The following is an 18,419-nucleotide window of genomic DNA, read 5'->3' on the forward strand; positions in this document are numbered from 1 at the left end:
AGAATAACATTTAAGCAGTGCAGAGGAGACCTTAACTAGGAATTACCACTGCATCTGTCAGTACTAGTACCAGAGGATAAGAGTGCCTACATTTTAAGGACTAGTCAAAGTATAGTAGGAGGAGACGTGGTAGAAGTGGAGGGAAGAGTATGGTAAGTGCATAGCCACATACAAGACAAGGTGGTTGCTCCTGCACCATGTCACAAAGCGGTCCACCAGTTGCCTGTACTCCTCACCATCACTGACACACCCCACAATTGCAGAATCATCTGAGAACCTCTGTAGGTGACATGACTCAGAGTTGTACTAGAAGTCTGAGGTGTACAGTGTGAAGTAGAAAGGAGACAGCATACTCCCCTGTAGTGCTCCTACGCCACTGACCACTTGACCAGACACACCCTTTCAGTTGCACAACCTGGGGTTTATCAGTTATGTACTCAAAACTACATGAGGTTGTGGAGGTGTCTACCTGAATCTTCTCATGTAGCAGCATAGGCTGTATGGTGTTAAAACCACTTGATAAATCAATGAACATGATCCTCACAGTGCTACTAGTCCTGCCCAGGTGAGAGTGTGTTCTGTGGAGCAGGTAGATTATGGCATCCTCAACACCCACCTCTGGGCAGTATGTGAACTGTAATCGATCCAAGTAGCTGGTCATATATGATCTCAAAAGGCCAAGACCAATCTGTGCAGTGTTAAGACAACCGGTCATTGAGGGCAGATGGGGAAAGTATTTCTCGGGACAAGAACAAGGCAATATGTCCTCTACAGCATAGCTACCCTCCCCTGGCTAAGGTTACAAAGGTGCTGTAGAATAATGCAGAGCTTCACCTGGCTCCTGGATACAAACAGGTGGGAGGGACATGATGCAGGCTCAGCATTTCCTGACTAGGGATTGTCCATGATGGGAGGGGGCAGTGATCTATAGCCACAACCACAGAGGTGGCTTGCAACACATGACATATGTCATATGATATCTACCCCCGATATGAGTTTGTTATCATCCCCTGTATCAAAATAACTTGCCACACACCAACATTTCATAAAAAAACCTTGTGTGACTCATCAAGGCCTGTTTGGCCAATATGGGTGTCTGAATGGTAGTTTCTAAGGATGTCTGGTGCATCACACTTGCCACAGCAGGCGGTGTCAGTGAAATTATTTGCCACAGGTGAGCCCAGCAGTGAAATTGCTTTATTTCAGCACAACATACATTTATGTATCAAGGTCAATTAAAAGGTGTGATTTCTTTAACAAGGGGATTCTTCCATACAGATAAAACACAGCAAAGGTGTTCAGCTTCACTAATACATTCAGCACTACACAAAACTAACACATGGTACCAAAAAAACAAAAAGATACACAGGAACAGGCTTGCTCAACTCCAAAAAATAAAAGACATCTTTGGGTGTGAGTTCAAAGAAAGACATGAATTTTTTTTTTTTAAAGCCATGTCTACAAACGGACACGTTTAGGCTCTAGGCCATCATCAGCGTATCGGCCCCAGCATGGCCTAGGGCCCATACACATCTGTTGTAGACATGCTCCATTAAATATTTTTGCAAGAGCTAATGCATACGAGTGTGGTTTTCAACTTTAACCAAATGATTTCACATGGCATAACAAATTATTGCAAGTATTGCATATTAATCTAGCTTTGCATTGGATGGATACACAAGGCAATGACACCATACTGTATGTCCAATATTAGTGGATGGAGTCCTTCCTCTCTTTGTGTCCCTTAAGATAAGTATGTATTGATCAGTGTGTGTCTTCCTTGGAATAATCCATAATCTATAGTGTTATTAACAAAAAACAGGTTATCATGACAAAAATGTAGATCCACTGGCCAGCAGCACCTGTTGACCGCTGGTTGATTTGGGCAGAAACCTCTATGGTTGGCGGACCCTAAGGCAAACCCAAGCCATTGCCAGTGTAGTGGCCCCCCGTTGGCCAGACGGACAATCTGAAAACCCATCTGATCAGCAGAAAAGATCAATCCATCTGGTGTCAGTTAGAATGATGCATTGTTGAGCTGTCCGATCACAGGAACACAAGACCCATCTTGTCACAGAAGCAATGGGTAAACCAGTCTTGCAATGTAGAAGACTCTGTGACTATCATGTGGTGTGGCTAGCCAGTGGTCCACTATGTCTTTCTGCTTTGTTGTTGAGCCAACAGCTGACAACCTGGAAATTAAGATATAAAACAGATAAAACATTTAAAAGTACCAAGAGAGACTACAATCTATTGACATGTTTGAATGAAGCTGAATACCATGGTTACTGATTATATAATATTATGTGGAGATAATCAGGGTGTACTGCGGGAGGTGTGTATTGTTTGGTCTTTGGCTAAAAAACATGAAGTATGACCCATGTCCCACCTTTCTCCACCATTCTCCTTTGTAGTACAGTATGTACTGTAACCAGCCAATCAACAACCTAGCTCATAGCATAATAATGCATGCCTCATGTTGTACGTGGGATCCGTAAAGGCCCTACTTCACAGAACGCATTCTGCCAACAAAATGATTGCTCTATCAAAGAACCTAAACTACACTACATACTCAAGCAACAAGACATGCTCATGTACACTATGTAATGTTAATGCTGGGCTGGACTGTAACTCACCTGTGGTGTGCTGGACACTAACTCACCTATTCTGGGGTGGATTCTAACTCACCTATGGTGTGGTTGACCCTATACTCATCTATGGTGGAGTGGAGTCTAACTATTCTATGCTGGGGTGAATTCTGTAATCACCTATGTTTGGGTTGACCATGTAACTTCTTCCAGGCCTCTGCATAGTACTCAGTAGCGTCTCTGCACAAGTGATCACTTCCAGAGATGTAGCTCAAGTACTCCAGCACTTTACAGCAAGACTGGAGGAGGGATAAAACACACACAAAACCACATAACCAACAAAGCTGCCTTCCTAGGGTTTAAATTAAGAGAAAGAGAACTGTGATGTAGGCCTACAAAAACAACATGGTAGAATTTTCATGTCAGTTTTCAAGTTGTAAAAATGTAACAGATTAACCAACAAGTCAAGCAATATACTGTGCTGCTAATGTGAAAATGTGAGGCCGTACAAAACAGTGAAGAATGTAAGCTCCTTACCAAGGGCCAATGACGGAATATAGACCAAACAAAGTTTTGTAATATAGACCAAACAAAGTTTTGTGATGAGGACAGGAAGTTGGGGGTAGGAGGACAACACGAACAGATAGACACACACACACACACACACACACACACACACACACACACACACACAGATAGATAGATTCACACACTCACAAACACTCACACACACAGACACACACACACACACACTCACACAGACATACACACAAACACACACACACACACACATACACACACACACAGATAGATAGATACACACACACTCACACACACAGACACACACACACACACACACACACACATGCACACACACACACACACAAATAGTCACACACACACACACACACACAGATAGATAGACACACACACACACACACACACACACACACACACACACACACACACGCACACACACACAAACACACACACACACACACACCACAACAGGCTTCCTAGGGTTTAAATTAAGACAATGTTGGTAGGCCTACATGAGGCCTACAAAAACATGGTCTGGTGGACTCTAACTCACCTGAGGGGCGTGGATTCTGGACTCATCTATGCTGAGGTTGACCTTGTAGCTGTACCGCCAGGCGCCTCTGCGTAGTACTCAGTAGGGTCTCTGTATGAGGGTTCACTTTGAGAAATGTAGCTCAGGTACTCCAGTGCTTTACAGCAGGACTGAGAGAGGGATAACACACACACACACACACACACACACAGATAGACACACACACACACACACAGATAGATAGATAGATCAAATCCATCCATAAAAATATATGTTTGTGAGAAGTTATGACCAATGTTGGTAGGCCTACATGAGGCCTACAAAAACATGGTCTGGTGGACTCTAACTCACCTGAGGGGCGTGGATTCTGGACTCATCTATGCTGAGGTTGACCTTGTAGCTGTACCGCCAGGAGCCTCTGCGTAGTACTCAGTAGGGTCTCTGTATGAGGGTTCACTTTGAGAAATGTAGCTCAGGTATTCCAGTGCTTTACAGAAGGACTGAGAGAGGGATAACACACACACGCATAGATAGATAGATAGATAGATAGATAGATAGATAGATAGATAGATAGATAGATCAAATCCATCCATAAACATATCTGTTTGTGAGAAGTTATGACTAATGTAAACTATGTGAGATGACAGCTGTCATTTTTCAGTTTGTCTAAAAAATTAGGTAAACATTCAAATACAAAATGTAACTCCATTATTTACAGTTCATATGCAGGAAAATACAGTAGCTACCTGGGACGTTGCACTTACTACTGCACTTTACTATAGAAATGCAATATTATGGACAGAGAAATGTAATTGTACTGGCTACACGAAGACCCTAAAATAATATGAAACTGGCCTGCAACTGTACGTAATACTGTTAACCAATGCAAGGAATTTTAACATCTTTTATTGAAACACTCACACATATCACTGACATGTTCCTCCAAAGCACCTTCTGTCTTGGTTCAAGTCGCAAACAAGGTCTTTTTGATAGGGTGCAGTGGCGAACTTGTTCTAAACTTAATGGCTTCGCCACCATAGCTTAATATATTTTCACTAAACTAACACGCGGCGGAACAAATATTTCTGGCAGGCGGACCGGAAGACTAGAGCAAAAGAGAGAACTTGTCTACCGAAGATGTACTTTCATTGGCTAACCGCCTAGCGTTAACCTCTCGACGCACCGCCGCGCCGCCTTCCCGAGATGCATAGCGGACTCGTTAACTACACCTTGCGCTCTCCATAGGAAACCAATGGGCTATGTGCGGCGCGGTGGGCTTTGCCGCGAATGCGTACCCAATGCGTCATGTGAAACGCCTGTGTGGGTTGAATTGTCCCTCTCGCACGATACAGGTGTTGAAAACGGCAACTCCTCTAAGCTGGCATTAGATGGGCATGTCACATATTATTGACTTTTTTGGTTAGGCCTACCAAGCGCACATTTATATTTGAATTAAGATTATGGATCATTTAAAATAAAAGCAAATTGCCCGCACTGTTACTGAAAGCGTCCGATATGTCGCTCTTAGAAAGGCCAAATCCGAATGCGTCCTGTGTAACGCATATGTGGGTTTTATTGAAGAAAGCCATGAGCGTCTCTCTCGCACGATAATGTGTTGAAAACGGCCAATCAAATCCTCTATGCAGGCAATAGATGGCATGGGCATGTCACATATTATTGTGTTTTTTGGCTAAGCCTAACAAGCACACTTTCATGTTTAAATTAAGGTTACTGGATCATTTGAAACAAGACCAAATTGTCCGCGCTTTTACTGAAAGCGTCAGATATGTCGCCCTTGGATTGAAGGCCAAATCCGAAAGCGTCCTGTGAAACGTGGGTTGCATTGGAGAAAGCCATCTCTCTCTCGCACAGTAAAGGTGTTGGAAACGGCCAATATACTCCTCTATGCGGGCAATAGATGGCACGGGCATGTCACCTGTTATTGTGTTTTTTTTGTTAGACCTATCAAGCACACGTCCATGTTTAAATTAAGGTTAGGCTACTGGATAATTTAAAACCAAAACCAAATTGTCCGCACTGTTGCTGAAAGCGTTGGATATGTCACCCTTGTATTGCAATTTGGCCAAATCCAAATGCGTCCTGTGAAACGCCCGTGGGTTGCATTGAAGAAAGCCATGAGCGTCTCCCTCGCACGATAAGGGTTTTGAAAATGACCAATCAAATCCTCTATGCAGGCAATAGATGGCATGGGCATGTCACATATTATTGTGGTTTTTGGCCAAGCATAACAAGCACACATTCATGTTTAAATTAAGGTTACTGGATCATTTGAAACAAAAGCAAATCGTCCGCGCATTTACTGAAAGCGTAAGATATGTCGCCCTTGGATTGAAGGCCAAATCCGAAAGCGTCCTGTGAAACGTGGGTTGCATTGGAGAAAGCCATCTCTCTCTCGCACGGTAAAGGTATTGAAAACGGCCAATATACACCTCTATGCGGGCAATAGATGGCACGGGTATTTCACCTGTTATTGTGGTTTTTTTTTTGTTAGACCTACCAAGCACACGTCCAGGTTTAAAATAAGGTTAGGCTAATGGATAATTTAAAACAAAACCAAATTGTCCGCACTGTTGCTGAAAGCGTCGGATATGTCGCCCTTGTATTGCAGTTTGGCCAAATCCGAATGCGTCCTGTGAAACGCCCGTGGGTTGCATTGGAGAAAGACATGAGCCCAGAGCGTCTAATAACATCGCTGGTGGTTTTACGCTGAAGTTGGTTGAAAGCCATGAGCGTGCACCTACACGCGAAAGGGTGCTATATGCGTGGACAGAAAACGCCGAAGGACGTGACAAAACGGCCTTATATGACGCCCTGAGATGAGAACGGGTTGCAACAAATATAATCAGAAAAAAAATAAAACAATAATAAATCTCATAGCAATACAGAAACCCATGTCCTGGACTACCCAATCCAAATGCAATATAGCAAAAAATAGTATAGAAGAAAAGGGGGGGGGGGTGTCAAGGAAGCACAATGCATGTCTATAAACAACACTGTCTATAAAAAGGGTTTGAGTTTGGCTCATGCTTGATAACCATGACATCAAGAAAACTAATTCTTTCTGGGTCATATTCTAATGTAAATTTCAGATGCTTGTTGCTGGAGTTCATGTATTGATGAAACTTCTCCAGGGTCTCTGCAGTGCCTGACCAAATAAGAAAAATGTCATCTATATAGCGCTGATAGGTCAACATGTTGCCGATATATGGGTTTGTTAGTGGATCGAGAATGAATGTATTTTCAAACAAACCCATGTACAGATTGGCATAGTTAGGGGCCATAGTACTTCCCATAGCTGTTCCCTTAATCTGTAAAAAATAGTCGCCCTCGAAGAGAAAATAATTGTTGGTCAATACTAATTCTGTCAAATCAGTAATGCAGGCAGTGCTGGGTTTGCTCGTGGGAGACAATTAACCCAGAAAAGATTGAACATCTAACACCTCACACAATAACTTAATCACACACCCACACCATGGCTCCCATCAAACGCAAGGCTCCCCAACAGAACAGATTCCAATGGGGAAAAAATCCTCCCATTCTAGCAAAGCATATGTCATATATATATATACATATATATACACACAGACATAAAAATAAAATGGTTTGGGGTGAAGGGTACAGGATGCCATATATCAATAACAGGTGTCATAAATCACACATTTTTGACAGAAAGTAAATTATAATAACTACTCATATATCGTTATGCACAAGTAAATTCCACTATAACCTAACTTAATGGACGTTGGCATACTCCAAAAAACGGAGATGCCTTCCTATTCTACAGGTTCTTGCAGAGAAAATTAGCCTAGACTACAATTCTTAAAGTAAAAGGCACCCAATAATGACATAAGGTCAAGTGTAATTTTGAAACACCTATTCAAAATTTGTAATTATGCAGATCGTAAAATACTGATAAGTTTTTTCTCAAGAACTTTTTTTTCCCTGCTTAATGAAACTGGGATGCACATTGTCCTCATCATCACCTTCAGAGCACAGCTGAAATGATCTTTTGCAAACGCATACATACTTTTTCATTGGGGTCACTCATTTTTAACAGCCGTTTGCCAATGCAATATAACATATATGATAGACATACTATGACATCTAGCTATGACAGCTAGTTCAACACATTTGCAAATAATGACTCAAGCGATGAAATAAGGCTAATTTGTTTTATGGGGTAGGACTATTCAGCACCGGAACCAGTTAAGTGCATTTTGACCCACATGACATTATCAATTGAAAATGTAAAAACAACAGTTTTGAGAATTTCAATTCTGATCTGAGAACTGGACCAAAGCGACTGAGAAAAACTGTAATGTAAAAGCTCAAGCATTGATTCCATTACCCAAGAGTACTCTGTGTAACAATTAGTACTCAGTACACTGGAAATTCATTGTACAACCATGTAAAAATGCAAATAGTTTATGAAAGCAGTGAGATTAATTTGCATAAGTAAAAGAACATTTGGGGCTTAGCCTATGAACAAAGAACTTGTTTATTCTTAAAGACCCCTCTGGTGAAAATCAAGCTTTTAACCTTGTTAACATGTCTATGATGTCTGCTATGTTCTACTTAGCAAAATATACAAAATAAGCAAAATATTAACTTTCCCTGTGATCTGCTGGTATGTGTTACAAACAAAAATAGACTTGGTAGAACTGTTACTGTCTGTCAAAAGATAACTATAGCACTGACCTCATCAGCACTGGGTGTGTGCATGAGCTCAGAGCCACACAGAGAGCAATTCTGGCCACTCACTAATCACCCCATTTAGAGTTTTGTCTCCTGCCATCAGGGAGAAGGTACACTTCTCTTAAAGCAACACCAAATAACTTTTCCACTGTCGCAGGCAGGGTCGGACTGGGAGCAAAATTCGGCCCTGGCAATTTTCTCCTGGACCGGCCCACCACTGGACCGACGACTCCCCCCCCCCCCCCCCAAAAAAAAAGAAAATCCCCCCCATAAATAACAAACACACATTATTATGCTGTAGCAACACTTCATAAACTGAACCCAAACATTTAGATTTGGACCTATAGCCTAATCACAATAACACGGGGGTCCGGGGGTGTCTCTCCGGGATTTAAAAAAAAAATTCTGGTTGCTAATCACACCGTTTTAAAGTGATTTGAAATTGAGAGGGACCGGATTCAGGGATAGGCTACTAAAGACCGGCTCATCTTCTGTCTGTCTCACGTCATGTTACCCCATGCATTAAACCACATGTCACTGCTTGACTAAATGAAAAATATAGGCTACTGAACATGGACATCGTCATAGTTGACAGAAATTACGTTTTGTGCCAACATGTTGTAGAAACACAAACACAGCCTTTATTTGGTGCAAATCTTCTCCTTTGGTTATAGTCCGCGATTCACATTAACTGTAGGCTATTACCACAAGTGTATACTAAACGTTTTTGCCCTAGTTTGTGTGCCATCATCACATTTTGCAATACCTTCGTTACTAACCTATCAGTTGATAGCCTACTTTTTACCTGCATCGACTCGCGATTGATTGTGCATCTAATGTAACACTCGGTGGAGAGACCACTTTCCAAGTTTCACTTTCACGGTCGTTGTGAGCTAAAAGGATAGGCCTACTATATGGGAAATACATTGAAGTTCCTTTTGAGTAGGATCAGCTCCAAAAATGAATGGGTTTTCTTTACCTGTGCTACACTTTTCCACCAAGTTGTGCGAAAATTGTAGGCTACCCGTAGTTTTTTTTATGTTGACAGAACCGCACTACAGTAGCCTACATGGTGCAGTAAATGAGCTCTTGGTAGCGCGTGCAACTAACGTCTATAAAAAACAATATATTTATGGAATAAAACTAGACCTCTGATTGCTGTTTACGGTTAAATTGGAATAATGTGAACACCAGCCATCGGAGGGCACTTATACAGCCTAGGCTACCATGCACTCGAACTAGCGGCTGCTTGGACAAATCCATTTGAGGGGTGGGGCGCGATCGTAACACACACTGAACCTGTCATGAAGAGGCCAAAATGATTGACCTGTCACCCCCAAGCCAAATGGATGCAACTGCATTTACAGTATAGGCCTAGGCCTAGGCCTACATGACGGGCCGCAAATAGGCTAAATAACTTTAAAAAATTTTTTTTTTAAAAACCCGGAGGTCACCGGCCCACCGGGCATTTGCCCGGTTGTACAGATTACCAGTCCGAGCCTGGTCGCAGGCACACTATTTGTTTATCCAGCACCGGCTTTGCAAATAGCATGTCCTCAGACAAGGTATGTTGCATGATTTTATGAAAGTACGGTGTATTGCGACATAAGATGCAAGTAAAATTTGTAGTTTCTTATGTCTCATTCCATTGAACTACAGATCCGCTACCCGAGTGTAATGTTTTCAGTGCCCATCAGTCCCAACATTTAGCAATAATCAAACAAATCAAAGTAAATTAAATCCCAAACCAAACCAAAAATCTTATGCTTTTGATAGCCTACCAGTATGCTGCTCCAAGAAATGCATGTCTCAAAATAAAACTCACGTAAGAAGTAAAGGGCTGTGTCGAATACAAGCCTGCCCCAAATAAAGCCCTGTGCTTTGTCTTAAGACCCCGGTCATAATTTGAGTATGTACGGTACCTAAGTAGACAAATTGGCTTCAGATATCCAACAGAGTGAATACGAGATTGTGCAATCTTAGATGGCTGTGGTTAGTGACGTGATGCTGTTAACGGGGAGTTTTACTTCAGAGTGAAGATGTAAGGAGCAAAATATAACAGAAGATGCTGGAAATAATGACCATACAGGAAGAGCCTTTTGTGAACCTAGTCTATTGGCCAAGGAGCATAATGTATTTTTAAAATAAGAAACCATTCTAAAAAATCATGCAAAGTATTTTTTTTTAAATACAGCCTTGTGGCATTTTAAATAAATGCTAAAACGTCATAAAAAATGGAAAAGTTGGATGTAAAAGGCATGCCATATGAGGGAAAGTAATCTCCATACTGTACAGCTGTGTTAATTGTGGATGTTATATGAATGTTAAACGTAAAACTAACTTTAACACGGTAAGAAAACTTGCCTTTTAAAGGAGGAAAACTCTAACCTGACCCTAGCCAGATGAATTTCGCTCCGCCTAGCTCCACTCATCCATCTGGAACCGATCCATTGAAGTGTTGCTTCAGAAGGCTGGGCCTAATCAAAAAATGCTTGCATATGATTGAATAAGCCACTTGTCCATCATCTATTGACGTGCTACTTCAACCACTCACATCGAAGCCAACCCGTGACGCTAATAACAGTCTCACAGTCGCTTCTACGCTATGTCACATCGATGAAACTCCCGCCCTGCGTCCTGATTGGCTGAACCATAAAGTCGGTTGCAGAAATCACTCTCAATGGAAGAGGTCCCAGATGGATGTGAGTGAAGCTAGGCGGAGCTAAGCGGAACGAAATTCATCTGGCTAGGGTCAGGTTAGGAAAACTCTTCCCGTAAAACCAAACTGGGTATATTAACATGGGTCCTCATCCTGAGGACACACAATACATTTGGCCTTACCTTTGATCACTAGAGGGCGCTAGAGTTACAGGAAGTTAGCTTATATCTAAGCACTTTCATTATTAGGGGTCCGAGGAGCGTACTGCAGGACCCCTATTGTTTCTGTACCGTTCATTTTTGGCCAAAATTCTGTAAAAGTCATACTGCGGCCTAAACCGTAACTCCAAAACTCTTGAAATTTTCCGGTATAGTTACCAGTACCCCCCTCTACCCATAACCCAAAATTTGGGGTACTGCACCCAAAGGTGGCGCTATTGTAAAAAAATGTTAATTATGCTTATTTCTCCTTACCAGATTGACCTAGACTCAAAATTCTTTCATAATATTAATCTCTAAACTCAGATGCATCTTTTTCACCCTGGTCTTATCGCTAAAAATGTTTACTTTTGCCACAATTTCAGAGGAAAGCCAAACATCATAAACGGTTTCACAAGCTTCAAAAATGATCAAATCTTCACCAAAATTCTCACAGACAATGTTTAGACCAAGCCCCACAAATATTATCAAAATAATTTGGATATGTTGTTCCATTTCAGAGATATATGCCAATAAAGTTTGACCACTCAGCCCATTTCTCCTATATCACCTATATTCCTATATGAGTAATTTATTTTTCTTGGATAACAACCATACAACCATCATTAGGTGGATACCATTAACAGTGCACATTTTCAGATCTGTACTCTTTTTATAAAGCCATTAATTCTATTGTCAAATGTATACTAGAAGTTTTCTTGATGTTGTGTGTTTGCCAACACACATTTTCATAATGTGAATGTGACTACACAATATGTAGGATTGTCAGTGGCTCAGTGGGATAATGCCTTGTACTGCTGTTTCATAGGTTGAGAGTTCAAAGTTTTAGGATTAAGATGCACATGCTATTGGTCATTTAAGATTCACATTGAACAGCACCTGAATGACATCAGGCAATCAACATTCACACTCATCAGTTTCCAAGAATCAGAATGGCAAGACACTATGGCATAAAGGGGAACTTCTTTGTTTACTTTTTTCCTTCATCATTAAGTCTATCTTTTATATGTCATCCATTAGTGTTCTTCTTTACAAATGTCTAATTGCCCCATAATTTCAAACAGTTTTCAGGTGTACTCTTTTAGGAAAGCCCTTCATTTTATTATCAAATGTATGCTTGGAGTTTTTCTTGATGTGGTGTGTTTACCAAAACACATTTTCACCATGTGAATTTGACTGGCTAACTTCTAGGATTTTAATTGGCTCAGTGGGATAATGCCTTGTGCTGCTGTTTCTTAGGTTAAGAGTTCAAATCCCAATCAGAGCATTATGATCAAGCTGCACATGCATTATTAACTCTGTCATATTTATATTTCTTCCATTAGTGTTCTTCAAATGTCCAATTGCCCCAGAATTTCAAACAGTTTTCAGGTGTACTCTTTCAGGAAAGCCCTTCATTTTATTGTCAAATGTATGCTTGGAGTTTTTCTTGTGTGTTTATCAACACACATTTTCACCATGTGAATGTGACTGCACAATGTGTATGATTGTCAGTGGCTCAGTGGGATAATGCCTTGTAAAGGTGTTTCTTAGGTTGAGTGTTCAAATCCCTGTTAGAGCTTTAGGATTTGTCATTTAAGATTCACACCATTGAACAGCACCTGAATGACATCAGTCAATCAACATTCACACTCATCAGTTGCCAAGAATCAAAATGCTTTGTTTACTATTTTTCCTTCATCATTACGTCTATAATATTTATATTTCATCCATTAGCGTTCATCTCTACAAATGTCTAATTGCCCCAGAATTTCAAAAAGTTTTCAGGTGTACTCTTTTAGGAAAGCCCTTAATTTTATTGTCCAATGTATGCTTGGAGTTTTTCCTTGTTGTGTGTTTACCAATACACATTTTCACCATGTGAATGTGACTTGCCAAAATGTAGGATTGATAGTGGCTCAGTGGGATAATGCCTGTACTGGTGATCCTTAGGTTGAGTGTTCAAATCCCTGTTAGAGCTTTAGGATTTGTCATTTAAGATTCACACCATTGAACAGCACCTGAATGACATCAGTCAATCAACATTCACACTCATCAGTTGCCAAGAATCAAAATGCTTTGTTTACTATTTTTCCTTCATCATTACGTCTATAATATTTATATTTCATCCATTAGCGTTCATCTCTACAAATGTCTAATTGCCCCAGAATTTCAAAAAGTTTTCAGGTGTACTCTTTTAGGAAAGCCCTTAATTTTATTGTCCAATGTATGCTTGGAGTTTTTCCTTGTTGTGTGTTTACCAATACACATTTTCACCATGTGAATGTGACTTGCCCAAATGTAGGATTGATAGTGGCTCAGTGGGATAATGCCTGTACTGGTGATCCTTAGGTTGAGAGTTCAAATCCCACTTTAAGCATTACTGTTCGAATACTGTTGGGTTGTGGAGGTTAGCATAATAGAATAGAATGCTGTTGGGTTGTGGAGGTTAGCACACTATAAGCTCAATAAGCATTACAGCTACTTGTAAATATGGACTTATAAGCAAGGTAAGTATAACTGTATAATTATAGGCTCTTTATCTTATTGACTCCGACACAGAACCCCCCCCCCCCCCCCCCTTCACCTACCCCCACAAATACAATTATGTGGGAAACACTGCCTTCCATTATCAAACCCTTCATCTTATCCACAACAAATAAATAGTCCTGTAGAATCAAGTATTGTTAGAATTCTATTGGGTTGTAGAGATTAGCACACTAGAATAGAGTATTGTTAGAATACTGTTGGTGAAAAGACTCCCTAAGTTTATATATATGTATATATATTATTATTATTATTATTATTATATTGTTTCTCATTTTCGAATGTACACTTAAATCTGCACAAAGTCCTTGAGGTGAAAGTGCTGTGGAGAAATTGTAGGATTGTTTGGCTCTGCCACCTAACCACGTCCAGTTTACCTGCTGGGAAACCCTGTAGCTCCGGAGCAGGGGCTCAGACCAGGATAAATTGTTTGCTCGCCCTCAGTTAACTCTTTTATGCATTAGTAAATGAAATTATATTGTCAGCTGAGGAAACAATACCTAAAAGTAAAGGAAATAGGAAATGTAAGAATGTACCATGGTGGAATGATGAGTGCAGTAAAGCAGTTAAAGCAAGAAATAAAGCTTTTAAATATGTTAAGAAATGTCATTCTCAGGATGCTTTGATAGAGTATAAAAGAAAGCAGGCAGTAGTTAGAAAGACGATTAAGACACAAAAGCGCAAATTTTGGAGGGAATTTTGTAATAGCATAGGAAGGGATGTGAAGTTATCTGATATATGGGGAATGATAAGGAGGATGGGAGGAGTTAAAAGGAATTATGAATTACCTGTATTAAAAAGTGGTGATAAAGTGGCAGTTACTAATTTAGAAAAGGCTGAGGTTTTAGCTCAGACATTTAGGAAAGTACATAGTTCTGAGAACCTCACTAAGGAAGCACAAGTGAACAGAAGTAGAGTGTTAGAAAATTTCCCAGATGTATTAGAAAAGAAAGGATATTCAGGAAATCCATTAGACGTACCTTTAAATATGTGTGAGTTGAAAAAAGCAGTCCTTAATGCAAAACAAACTACTCCAGGAAAAGACATGGTATGTTACAAAATGGTAGCAAATATGACAGATGAGACACTTGAAATAGTACTAAAATTTTTAAATAAAATTTGGGAAATTGGTCAGCTTCCATCAGTATGGAAACATGCCATTATAATACCTATTCTAAAGCCAGGGAAAAACCCATCTGACCCGTCTAGTTATAGACCAATTGCTTTAACATCGCAGCTGTGTAAAATAATGGAAAAAATAATTACAGTTAGAATGACCCATTATTTAGAAAGCAATGACCTTTTCTCTCCATATCAGAGTGGGTTTCGTAAAGGGCGAAATACAATGGATTCATTATTATGTTTAGAATCAGATATAAGGAAAGCACAGACTAATAGGGAGATGGTAATAGCAGTATTTTTTGACGTTGAGAAAGCGTATGATATGCTTTGGAAAGAAGGGTTATTAGTTAAATTACAACAATTGGGTATTGGTGGTAAAGTATACAATTGGATTTTGGATTTTTTGTTTAAAAGGAAAATACAGGTAAGAGTAGGAGCAGAATTCTCTGAGGTATACACCGTTGAGAATGGAACTCCACAGGGTAGTGTATGTAGCCCATTGTTATTCAACATTATGATTAATGACATATTCTCAAATATTGACCAGAAAATTGGGAAATCCCTGTATGCTGATGACGGAGCATTATGGTTTAGAGGCCGTAATGAATCTTATGTTAAATCAAAAATGCAAGATGCAATTAATGAAGTGGAAAAATGGGCAAATAAATGGGGATTTAAATTATCTGTGTCTAAAACACAAGTCATATGTTTTTCAAAAAAGCATAAGATTACTCCTGTATCTTTAAAACTGTACAGTCAACCTCTTGAGCAAATGAGAACTATAAGGTTTCTTGGGATGTGGTTTGATGAAAAATTGACATGGAAGACTCATCTGGAAAAAATGGTTAATAAATGTAAAAAGATTGTTAATATCCTACGATGTCTATCAGGACAAGCATGGGGTGCAAGCAGGGCATCTTTGCAAAATATATATTGGGCACTAATGAGAGCTGTTTTTGATTATGGAAGTATAGCATATATGTCATCAGCAGAGTCTAATACCAAAGTATTGGATGTCATGCAAGCTCAAGCTCTTAGGATATGTAGTGGCTCTTTTAAAACATCTCCAGTGTCTTCTATGCAAGTGGAAATGGGAGAGATGCCTTTGAGGATCAGAAGGGTACAACTGATGTTAGCATACTGGGTTAATGTGAAGGGACAAGGTGATAGCCATCCAGCTAAAGCTATCTTAAAAGACTGCTGGGAACATAGTAAGTCCAACTACAGAAGTTTTGGGTGGATTGGCGATGTGAAAGCTGAGAATATAGGGTTACATAAGTTACAGTACTGTCCAACGGTTTCAGTCCCTCCTATTCCTCCATGGTTTTTCCCTATACCAGATGTAGATTTAGGCATTCACAAGGAAATTAAAAATAAATCAAAGGAAGTAGCAGTGAGGGATATTGTTAAATATTATCTTAATGTGCATTTTTCTGAGTATATATTCATATTTACAGATGGTTCCAAGGATCCAAAGACAGGACATGCTGGGTCAGCAGTATATATTCCAAAGAAAGGGGTAATATGTCAGGAAAGGCTAACAGATCATTTGTCAGTATACACAACAGAGCTAGTTGCAATTTTGTTGGCCTTGGAATGGGTAGAGGGGAATGATTTAAATAATTCAGTGATTATATCTGATAGTTATTCAGCTTTAGAAAGCATGAAAACTGGGAAATCTATAAGAAATGATATAATTAATAACATTTATATGGTTTTGTATAAGTTAAATGCAAAGGATTTAAAAATCAGGTTTCTTTGGGTACCTGCACATGTTGGAGTGAAAGGGAATGAGGAGGTTGATAAGCTTGCAAAACAAACACTGAAACTCAATAAAATATTACAAGTCCCATTTAGCAAATCTGAAGCTAAAATGTTCATTAAAACATATGCAAGATCAACATGGCAGGAATATTGGATGGATCAGGACAAAGGGAGACATTTATATAATATCCAACCAGAAGTGGATATAGGAAGGACAGAGTGTAGGAGTAGAAGAGAGGAAAGTATAATTACAAGGTTAAGAATAGGACACACAGGACTTAATTCTTCACTGAAGATAATAGGGAAACATCCAACAGGGAAATGTCAACATTGCAGTCATTTAGAAACTGTAGAACATATTTTATTTCATTGCCCAAAGTACAGCCAAGAAAGAAATCAGCTTGCTCAGTCTCTCAGAATGGTCAAACAGAATAATTTTACAATGCAAGGTTTACTTGGGAAATCATCTAGCAATATATATCATTTTGTTATGAAATTTCTGAGAGACACAGACTTAGCCAAAAGGATTTAATCTATTTGGTTTCTTTTCTTTTTATTTGTTTATTTAATTATTTTTCCTTTTTATTTCTTTTATTTCCTTCTTAATCTATATATTCATTTAGTTAAGTTCCAATATCTCTTGATTCACACTCCAGCCCAGTCGGTGGCGGTAATGCACCGTTAAGTTGGTTTGCCAACCGCCATAAAACTCAAAAGAAGAAGAAGAAGAAGTTAACTCTTTTGTTCATCCCAACCCAGCACCCCAGTGTGTCCTGCTTTGTGTGCGTCTTTGAGTTAACGTAAGTCATCACTTTAATGACCCTCACTATGACTTTTGTGATGTTTATCAGTTTGTAGAGTAGCTGTAAAGTGTAAAGTTAAGGTCTTTGTTTGTTGGTTTGGTGTGTTGGAGTCCCATGTGAGAGATGATTAGATGATGTTGGTTGACTTGGGATGTCAAGTATTGTTTAGTTGTACCTTATATAGCCATATGATTTCAGTTTATTGTTCAAATGTCAATTGGTTTGTTTGTGAGTTGGGATCTGTACTTATTTACTCCATTTAACTGATTACTCCATTTTCTGTTTGTTTCTTCTTTGATGCAGCACACATACAAGTAAAGAACAAAAGAACAGATGAATTGAAACAGGGGCGGAGCTACGTGGTGGCCAGGGGGGGCCATGGCCACCACTGGTCAAAGCTTGGCCACCCTGCTGGCCCCCCCAGCTCCGTTCAGTGAAAAGTAAAAAAAAAAAAGATTGCTGCCGTTTTCAACGGTACTTTGAAAGGAAGTGTAGCCTACGGTTCTAATCAAATCGTGAGTAGGCCTAGTGCAGCAGCAGCAGGGGACAATTCAAGTCATCTGTTAAAAACACGTGACAGTAGACTACTACTTACTTAACCTCAGTGACAACAGGTGAGTTGATGATGACTTGGAACATTAATGTTAATAAAATGTTAAAATGTGACACAAATCATAGCAAAGTGAGCTGCGTTGGGCTGTTCTTGTTAGGTAGGCTCTGACATTGATGTGTGAGGCTGATCAAAAATAAGCGAATGCCCGCGGTAACGCTGTTACAAAAATATTTTGATAATATTCGGGTGAAATGCAAGCATATTAGGCACATATCTCCGGATGGCTCCAATAAAAGTAGGCTAACAGTGTCTAGCCTAGGCTACTTTATAAAAACATCATTTGCTGACTGCGTGTGGTTCTTGCCATAGCTGGTCAGGCAGAGGCAGGCTGCTGCGTT

At 39.8% G+C, this 18,419-nt stretch overlaps 1 protein-coding gene and 1 long non-coding RNA gene across 3 annotated transcripts in view; one reads left to right on the forward strand and one right to left on the reverse strand.

Annotated features, from left to right (window-relative positions):
* LOC143123270 (GTPase IMAP family member 4-like) overlaps nt 1-18,419 on the forward strand; it is a 213,648-nt gene that overhangs the window by 61,571 nt on the left and 133,658 nt on the right. The window lies entirely within an intron of this gene.
* Nucleotides 1,690-4,740, reverse strand: LOC143123299 (uncharacterized). 2 transcript variants are annotated; one of them, XR_012986818.1, is made up of 5 exons: nt 4,582-4,740; nt 4,012-4,160; nt 3,682-3,830; nt 2,769-2,887; nt 1,690-2,192 (listed from the first exon to the last, which is right to left on the reverse strand). It is a non-coding gene; the product is annotated as an uncharacterized LOC143123299 (long non-coding RNA). The 2 variants fall into 2 exon arrangements; XR_012986819.1 differs by lacking the exon at nt 4,012-4,160.

The sequence above is a fragment of the Alosa pseudoharengus genome, unplaced genomic scaffold (assembly GCF_046254945.1).
Source record: "Alosa pseudoharengus isolate Yale_2024_CS ecotype anadromous, Long Island Sound unplaced genomic scaffold, YU_APseudo_1.1 YU_APseudo_1.1_scf_1, whole genome shotgun sequence".
In the NCBI taxonomy this organism is placed as follows: domain Eukaryota; kingdom Metazoa; phylum Chordata; class Actinopteri; order Clupeiformes; family Clupeidae; genus Alosa; species Alosa pseudoharengus.